The 9,535-nt window shown below is 47.0% G+C and overlaps 1 long non-coding RNA gene across 1 annotated transcript; it reads left to right on the forward strand.

Moving 5' to 3' along the window:
* The first annotated feature begins 7,318 nt into the window (after window positions 1–7,318).
* On the forward strand, window positions 7,319–8,650 carry LOC136468013 (uncharacterized). Its single transcript, XR_010761665.1, has 3 exons — window positions 7,319–7,487; window positions 7,602–7,988; window positions 8,076–8,650. It is a non-coding gene; the product is annotated as an uncharacterized lncRNA (long non-coding RNA).
* Window positions 8,651–9,535: the final 885 nt, after the last annotated feature.

A 9,535-nucleotide genomic window follows, 5' to 3' on the forward strand; every position in this document is an offset into this window, starting at 1 on the left:
AGTCCTGGTTGGTGTTACCAACCCGGACTAAAGATCGACCTTTAGTCCCGGTTGATGTTACCAACCCGGACTAAAGGTCCTTCAACCTTTAGTCCCGGCTGGTAATACCAACCGGAACTAAAGGGTGACCTTTTAATCCCGGTTGGTGTCACTAACCCGGATTAAAGGTCTCCCACCCGGGACTAAAGGTACCCCACAGGTCAATTCAAAAGGAGAGTGCCCAGGACCCTGCCACATGTGGTGTACAACTAAATTAGTAAGGAGTTTATGCGCGAGGAAAGAGGTCCTAGGTTCGAATCTCACACATCGCAAGAGATGTCTCTCTACAATTTCATTTATTTTTCTCATGAGGATGGACCTTTAGTCCCGGTTATGTGACCCGGGACTAAAGGCCAGGACCTTTAGTCCTGGATTCGTAGTCCTGGTTGGAAAACCGGGCCTAAAGCCAGTTTCCAACCGGGACTCCAACCCATTTCTCTACTAGTGCCTCCAAGTCGAGCGGATGGGGTGTCCTTGCTTGCGGCATCAAGCACCGTTTCTCTTTTTCACGGGCATGTCTTCTTCTCCGCATGGGCTTCGAGCTCACTAGACCCGCTGCTCCTCTCTTTTTTTAAGACGTCACTGGAGGAGTGAACGACACACCTAAATATTTTCCATTGATACCGGCTAGCCGGGGAATCAAGGGTGCAATGGCACCTACATTGTTTGGGGTTTGTGCCCCAGGAGGTTACAAACATGGGGTTAGGAGGAGAGTTAGGACATTACAAACATTTTGCGCCATTTATCTACAATCTATCTTTTATCCATTTTCTCCCGATAGCTCCAGCCATCAGTCTGAGAAGGCAGGGCTGCAGGTGGTGGAACACAACATCATGCCTATGATTCTAGATTTGTCAACATCAGAGCAACAACATTGTAGAGAGCAGCTTTGGAGGGACGTCATCTGGTCTCGGCATTTCTCAGAGGTGGGTAACAAGGGTAGCAAGTCTACCTGCCAGCCGATGCGGCTCCAGAATGAGCGAGGAACAGTGCAGTGGAAGATGAGGTGATCACGACTTTCCGACGACTCACCACAGAGTTCTCCGTGTGGGATCCAAGATCATCAGCACCATCCACTACTGGACTCGCATGCTTTGCCGAGGGCCTGACTAGAAACCCTCGGCAAAGGCTTTGCCGAGGGCTGACCTCGGCAAAGACCCCTCGGGGAATTTTTAGACGGCGAAGGGGTCTTTGCCGAGGGCCCTTTATCGGGCACTCGGCAAAGAAAAGAAGCCGTCAAGCGCCGGCGCCGTTGGCGGTTTCTTTGCCGAGGGCCGACCCTCGGCAAAAAAATAGTTTTTTTTTGAATTTTTTTTGCCGAGGGCCTCCTCTCTGGCCCTCGGCAAAGAAATTTTCAGGATTTTTCCAAAAAAAACCTTTGCCGAGGGTTATTGCAAGGGCCCTCGGCAAAGTTTTTTTTTAAAAAAAAAATTGTTTGCCGAGGGCCGGCCCTCGGCAAAGAAATAGCTTTTTTTGAATTTTTTTTAAAAAACCTTTGCCGAGGGCCTGGGGCCTGCTCCCTGGCCCTCGGCAAAGAAATTTTCAGGATTTTTAAAAAAAAATCTTTGCTGAGGGCTATTGCTAGGGCCCTCGGCAAAGGACCCTTCTTTGCCGAGGGCCTTGGTCATTGCCCTCGGCAAAGAGACAGAAATTTAATTTTTTTTGTTTTTTACATTACATCGACACAAGCATTTCATATATATATACATATATATATCACAAAGAACCCATTTTCTCACAATATATCACAACCATAATTGTGAACCACAAATCACAATATATTACAACGACAAGTCACATGTTCATCATCATTCACATGTTTATTACGACAAGTTAATGAAATCCAAGCACAAGTCACAACCATAAATCACAAATCACGCTAAAGTCCAACCACATCACCTAGCACGAGTCCTCATCAAGCTAGCCTATGAGACGATGGTGAAGGAAAAGCAGGATCACCCGGTGACGCACTAGCGGGTTGATTGGAACCCACGGACGGAAGCTGCACAAAGGAGCAGAGATTGCATGTGTGAGTAATCCGGGAAAACAGTTTTGGAACTTAGAGATTGCATCTAGTAATCTAGGAATACAAAAAGATTAGACTCAATTAAAAATTTCGGCAGCACCTCCCCTGCACGGGGAGGTTTCCAAAACCTGCAAGAAACAACGGCACGAACGCCGACATCCACAACGGCACGAATGCCGACATCCACAACGGCACGAAGGCCGACATATATGCAAAGCACAAGCGAAAAGTGAACTTTCATACTTACAGGAGTAGCTGCAGGAGTAGAAGGTGGAGGAGCTGAAAACTGCACAGGTACACCCGATGCTTGCCCAAGACTTTGCATGATCACCGTCATCTCCGCCATCTGCTTCTGCATGGCCTCGAACGCGACCTTCTGGGCCTGCAGCTGTGCGGTCAGCTCCACGTTCTGCTCTTGACTTTGCCTTCTTGTTTCTTGCAGCTCGGCCTGCAATATTTCACTCCAATGTATCAGTAATGCAAATCTAATTTAGGTGTGTAAATATCTACGTACGACGAGTAAAGCAGTAATTACCTGGAGTGCTTGGACCTGCTGCAGTGCTAGAGAAGGCCGTGGACGTATGGGCTGGCTGGAGCTCGTGCTCCGTGCTCGGATAGCGTCGAGGGAGGGAACAGTGGTGGTGTTGTCGATGGCGCCGTCTGCAATCCATAGCCACCCGTGCTTCTTACCTCCTCCGAGCCTCATGATCACCTCTGCATCAATGGGCTCAGTGCGCATATTATAATCTTCCTCATAGATCTCCCTTTCCATTGACGTGTACTCTTGGACTTTAGTGTACACGTTCGGGTCAGAGTACGCCTGGGGCGGGGCAGCCGGGTCGAAGGAGACAGAGGACGACGCCCTGCCCATGTGGGACATAGCCCACGCAGAGAACTCCGAGACCTCCTCGCCCGGGTGCGCAGCCTCCTGCGAGAAAGATGGAAAGATGGTGAGAAATTAAGCAGAATTGAGCGTCAAAATAAATGAAAGAAATCACTTACGTATGCTTGTTTGTATGCAGGGAGGCTACGGCTGCCTTGATGATGAGTTGGACCTTGCCTCATTAGACGCTGTTCCCGCTACATCTCGTGCGTGTCAACAAAGTCCTGTGATAACCACTTGTCCACGATCATGGCCCAGCACTCGGGATACGATCGGCACCACCAGGGAATCACCTACAAGTCATCGAGTATTTGACATATCAGAAGATGAAATTGAACCTACTTAATATCAAAATGAATCATTATGAATGTTATTCGCCTATCTCAAGGTACTGGTCCCGGGTCAGCGTAATCCGTCTTGCTTGAGGCTTAGGGAGGGACTGCCTAAGTACCGACTTGTAGTAGTCTATGTGGGCCTGGACGCGCCCATGGTGGTGCATCTCGGTGACGTACTTCCTACAAGCTGCGGTAGCCGCCCGATCCGCCTGGACCTCATGTCCTTCTTCGGCCTTGAAATATTTCTGCATACAAAACCGATGTATCCATTCATTATTTTAATAAAAGATTTAACCAATGAATGCGATGTATTAAGCAACCAATGAATGCGATGTATTAAGCAATGTTGTGCAAGAGAGACTTACCCAAAACTCCGCTAATACTCACTCCTACTTGTTGCGGTAAGTGTCATCCGTGACTAGCGCGTACCTATCCCAGTTGGAGGCCGGCTCCCGCGATCACATGTGGAGATGTCTAGGTTTCAGGCATCCGACGTCGCAACTCGCTCGAAACCTTCTCAATTTTTTACCACAGCCTACACATGCGATAACATGACATCTCGCCAAGTTTCGTGATTTTCGGACTTCGTATGGATTTTATATAATTTTAAAACACTTTTCCGGCAAGTCGATCGTCAGGTAACGCGAACAAGATGCGCGAAATTTGATGCGAGTTCGTGGATAGGGACTCAACATGCACCAATTAACATGAATAACATTTTTCGAAACACTACATTGCAATATTTCATGCACCTGCAGTTCAAATTTGACATATTCAAAAAAATCAAAGAATCAAAATAAATTAAGGAAATATACAAAACAAAATCAAAATTGGCCTAAATTTTAAAATTGAGTTCAAAACAATGTATTGTAGCACCACAAAAAAAATTAGGCTAAAAAACCAAAAAAAATTGCCGAGGGCTCTTTGCCGAGGGCCTGGCCCGTGGCCCTCGGCAAAGAATTTTTTTAAAAAAAGTAAAAAATCTTTGCCGAGGGCCTATCCTGGCCCTCGGCAAGGGCTTCTTTGCCGAGGGCTTAGCCTCGGGCCCTCGGCAAAGGCGATTTATAAAAAAAATTGTGGCTGAAAAACTGGTTTTAAAAAAATCTTTGCCGAGGGCCTGATCTAGGGCCCTCGGCAAAGACTTAAAAAATTTTGCCGAAAAAACTAGTTTCACAGGAAAAAAACCTTTGCTGAGGGCCTAACGGGTGACCCTCGACAAAGCTTGACGGGAAATGGTCGCCGTGACCCAACGGGTCTAATTTGCCGAGGGTATCTTTGCCGAGGGCCGTGGCCCTCGGCAAAGATTTGATTTGCCGTAGGTCTGTCTTTGCCGAGGGCCGTACCCTCGGCAAAGGTCTCTTTACCGAGGGCCGTTCTTTGTCGAGGACTCATGTGGCTGATCCTCGGTAAAAAGTGTCTTTGCTGAATGCCCGAGATTTGGCCATTGACAAAGAACGCGTTTCCGGTAGTGATCTCCCACCCTTCTCTCCGCGCAACCTGATCCTTCCTGACGGCTCCTATCTGCTTTGCCACATCGGCTCCTCCCAAGTCATCCCCACCTACTCCACCTAGACGGCTTGCTCTGGCACAGGGAACTATTGCTCTGGTGCTTCTCGAGCCCAACCTGCTCGCGAGGATGACAAGGCGTAGCGCAGGGAGCGTTGATTGTGGCATTGCGCATCGCGATGAGAGGCGAAGACATGACAGATTGGTTCGGCGGGACGTCGCTCGTCGCCATGGACTTTGTGGTCTTGTGGGGATGGGGATGTAGGTCGTGGCGGCAGACCATGCGAGAAGAAGACCAACCTAAAAAGAGAAAAAAAAAAGATATGGTAGGAGTATGATAGATGGGGCCAGCAAGGACTGTTGCTAAAACTTAGGATGGACACATCCTCTCATTCAAATAGGGTAACATATCATGTGTAAACCAACCAATCTGTATAAATTTGTAAACTACCAATCGGAACCATTAGACGTTGATCCAATGGATGGTGTGAGGGGGCTTAAGCGCAAAAAAAAAAGACCGACGGGTGGGGGGTTTAAGCGCAAAAAAAAAATCCCACCTCTCACTACATCCATTGGGTCAGCATTTAGTTGTCCTGATTGGTAGTTTCTAAGGTGGTGTTTGGTTGCTCCTCCTAAATTTTAGTTGTTGTCCCATCGAATGTTTAGACACATGCATAGAGTATTAAATATAGACTAATTACGAAACTAATTACATAGTTTGCGACTAATTTGCAAGACAAATCTTTTAAGCCTAATTAGTCCATGATTTGACAATGTGATGCTACAGTAAACATGTGCTGGTGATGGATTAATTAGACTTAAAAAATTCGGTCTCGTGGAGTACCGATGGATTATGTAATTTTTTTTATTAATATCCGAACACCCCATACAACATCCTCCCGACACACCTCCTAAATTTTAGTCACGGGATCCAAACACCACCGAAATTTGTACAGATTGGTTGGTTTATATCTAATACGTTGCCTTCAAATAGAGCCATAAATAACGGTTCCAGCTTAAAAATGAGGGACAAGAATATTTCATCCTACTACTTTATTTCCGAACTAAACACGAAGTGTGTGCATAACAAAACTTTTTGTTAAGGGCAGTTGAGAACGTGGTCACATACAGCGCTACGACTGTGCGCTACTGCTTACGAGTACTTGCTAGGACTGTTGACGTTCGTAAGAGAGAGAGAGAGAGATCAGATCCGCCAAATATATCTTGCTGGCTTGCTGTGTGGTACAAACGTACGTACTGGGCGGGGCTAGCTAGCTCCTAGCTAACCCACAAAATGCATGTGCGCAGTAGATGTATTTAGGCGTACAAGGTCCATATCTGATATTAAAGATATGAAGGCACGCCGAATCGGCGGCCTTCTAGGCTGTCCACGTAAGTCTTTTTTAGTTGGTGCGTTAGATCGAAATTCCACGGTTCAGATGAAACGCGTCACAACCGACCTTCCTCCGTGCATTCGGCAGTTGACAAACAGCAGGGGACGGTGGATTCTATGACATGGTCGGTGCCTAACATGATGGTCGGCACGCATGCGAACGCGTGCTTGCATGCTGCTGGGACCTATCTGTTTGTGTGAGCGGTACGCTGCTGACACTTCTGCGGGTGAGTTTTACCCCTCCGCCTCCTTCGTCCCTCTCTCACCCTGCTCTCGACCTCCTCTCTCTCTCCACGCGGGGTGGACCGGCGGCGCCTCTCTCTCTTCCTCTCCATCTGCCTCTCTCCAGATCTGCGGCCGCATCCCCTCCCCCGCTGCGCGCATCTCTCCCCCCCCCCCCGCCGGCCTCCCCCTCCTCTGCTCCTCCCTCCTTCCCCCTGCAACCCTAGCCCCGACGAACTCGATGACCCTGTCACCGCTGCAGCCGGTGGTCGTCCCCCGCTTGCCTCCCCCTCCCCTACCCCTCCATCTCCCGACGGTGCGACCACTACCCCGCGATGGCGCGACCGCGTCCATCCCGCCGGACCGCGCCGCGTCTTCTGTTGCTACCTAGGGGCTCGCGGACGGCGTGCAGGCGCTCGAGGACTCCATCCGGGGCCTCGACGTGGGTGTGGGTCGGCCGCGCGGAACATGGCCACCTTGCTGCGTGGACAAATCGCGTTGTGTCCTCTTCCTCCCCCCGGCAGCTACGGGTCTAGATGTGGCAGCTGCGCGGACCGGTGGCCTTTGCCGGCGGCAACGGCGCTTGGGTCACGACCGGCCTCGGCTGCAAGTGTTTCCCTCATCTTCATCTGCCCAAGCTTGGTACTCCCCAAGGTCTACCTCGCCGCTGTCTTCGAGTAGATCGACGCCGTCCAGGTTCGTGTCCCCTTCTTCTCAGTCTGGATCTGGGGTTCAATCTCGATGGGGTTGTTGCGGCCTTCTCGATTTGGTTAGGTTTTGACTGACATCTCTGTGTTTGCTTTTCCTAAGGCCCTGCAGCTTGCTGGGAACGCCGCCGAGGATCCACATTGTCGTCACTGATGAAGGTCAGCACAGGTCTACCACTAATGATCGTTTGTCCTCTCATCCAGCTACGGGTCTAGATGCGGCAGCTGCGCGGACCGGTGGCCTTTGCCGGCGGCAACGGCGCTTGGGTCACGACCGGCCTCGGCTGCAAGTGTTTCCCTCATCTTCATCTGCCCAAGCTTGGTACTCCCCAAGGTCTACCTCGCCGCTGTCTTCGAGTAGATCGACGCCGTCCAGGTTCGTGTCCCCTTCTTCTCAGTCTGGATCTGGGGTTCAATCTCGATGGGGTTGTTGCGGCCTTCTCGATTTGGTTAGGTTTTGACTGACATCTCTGTGTTTGCTTTTCCTAAGGCCCTGCAGCTTGCTGGGAACGCCGCCGAGGATCCACATTGTCGTCACTGATGAAGGTCAGCACAGGTCTACCACTAATGATCGTTTGTCCTCTCATCTATTTGTTCATATTTGCAGATATAGGTTGCTCAAACCGATTACAAAAACAATCTTATTAACTAAGCACTCTGGGAACCCAATATTAATTCCCACAAGCCTTCCTTCAGGTTATATTTGTTTTGTTTTTTAAGCAGTTCATCTACTGTATCAATTTGTAAACAAATTGAGCTCTTACATGCTTGTGATAGTTATCTCTGAAAAATAAGAGATGGTTCATGGATTCATCGGCACCGTCTATTCTTGGCTATATGAGAAGCATCTCTATTTAATGCCTTCGACCTGCTGAACGTATGGACATGAATCCACTGCCTATCTATCTCTGCATATTTAAATATTTAGGTGCCTCCTAATATCCTAACTGATTTGTTTTCCCAGATGGAAAGTGACCTATCAATTGCCTTGTAGATGTTGGATTTCCTACAGCTTAAATGCAGACATGTCACATGGCACTTAGTATTTCTGTCAGTTTTATTTATTCACAGGTTTTTGGTCTACATCCATTTGTATATCCAAATTTGTTCCCTTTCATGTCATTCACAATTTTCCTACTGTGTGATTATAAACCTCAATACATGATACATGGTCTATATGGTTTAGTTTCCATATTGTTTATATTTCTTTGCGACTTTTTGCTGCATGACAACAAAGCTGGCTGATGAACTCTAAAATTATGCCTTTATGTTTCTATATGCACCTCTAATTTTGTAGATCTCTCTTATGTTGCTAAGGTTCCATTGATACCTTGATGGAAAATTATTTATCTGATTGTTTTCCGAAATAAAAGAGTGGAATGTGATATGCTGTCTCACATGTGACGAATTATTGTTTTGTGTTAATATTTGACCTTCATTCACGGATTACAATTTTAGCATTTCTTTGTGATACAGAGTATGCTTCAGTGATACAGATGAGATTTGTAGTACATTTGTTTGCTTTATAGACCACTACGTTTCCCAATTTCATTTGTAGATCTCTCTTATGTTGCTAAGGTTCCATTGATACCTTGATGGAAAATTATTTATCTGATTGTTTTCCGAAATAAAAGAGTGGAATGTGATATGCTGTCTCACATGTGACGAATTATTGTTTTGTGTTAATATTTGACCTTCATTCACGGATTACAATTTTAGCATTTCTTTGTGATACAGAGTATGCTTCAGTGATACAGATGAGATTTGTAGTACATTTGTTTGCTTTATAGACCACTACGTTTCCCAATTTCACACTTGCTCAGCCATCATGTACTCATGTGTTTTAATTTAAATTGTCACATTCACGTTTCTTGAATGCCTGCAGGGAGATAAAGTACCGAGAATACTTCTTCTGATGTTGAATACCAAAACTTACATACCTGGTGCAATGATTAATTGATAATCAAGATATTTTCGTAGTTCATCCAGAGTGGGAGTAACTTGGCAGCAAGGATGCCAGCTTCCTTATCCATGAAATTCTTTTGTCACCTGTTTCAAAGGTAAACCTATAGTAACTTTTTCCCTTATTTGCCAAACTAATCGGATGCACCTTGGTTAGTGATCGCATATAACCCAGCAGCCACAAGAATAAGTATCTGCTTTTATCTGTTGTTATTTTTTGTATGATCTACCAGTCATTCCTATGTGTTGACATCCTAATGCAATTCCAAAGTTGAAACTTGAGTCCTGGCCGTATGGGAGATGAGCCAAATAATCTATATGCAATGTATTATTTGATTTCCTTCGGTCACTTTTCTATCCGATTTGGATGTTATACCATCTTAATCTTAGGTTCATGGGATTTGACACTTACATGGATGCTGGCTGAGCTGTGGTGAGCTCGCTCACTGCATTATATGGGTG

Source organism: Miscanthus floridulus, chromosome 7, assembly GCF_019320115.1.
Source record: "Miscanthus floridulus cultivar M001 chromosome 7, ASM1932011v1, whole genome shotgun sequence".
NCBI lineage: Eukaryota > Viridiplantae > Streptophyta > Magnoliopsida > Poales > Poaceae > Miscanthus > Miscanthus floridulus.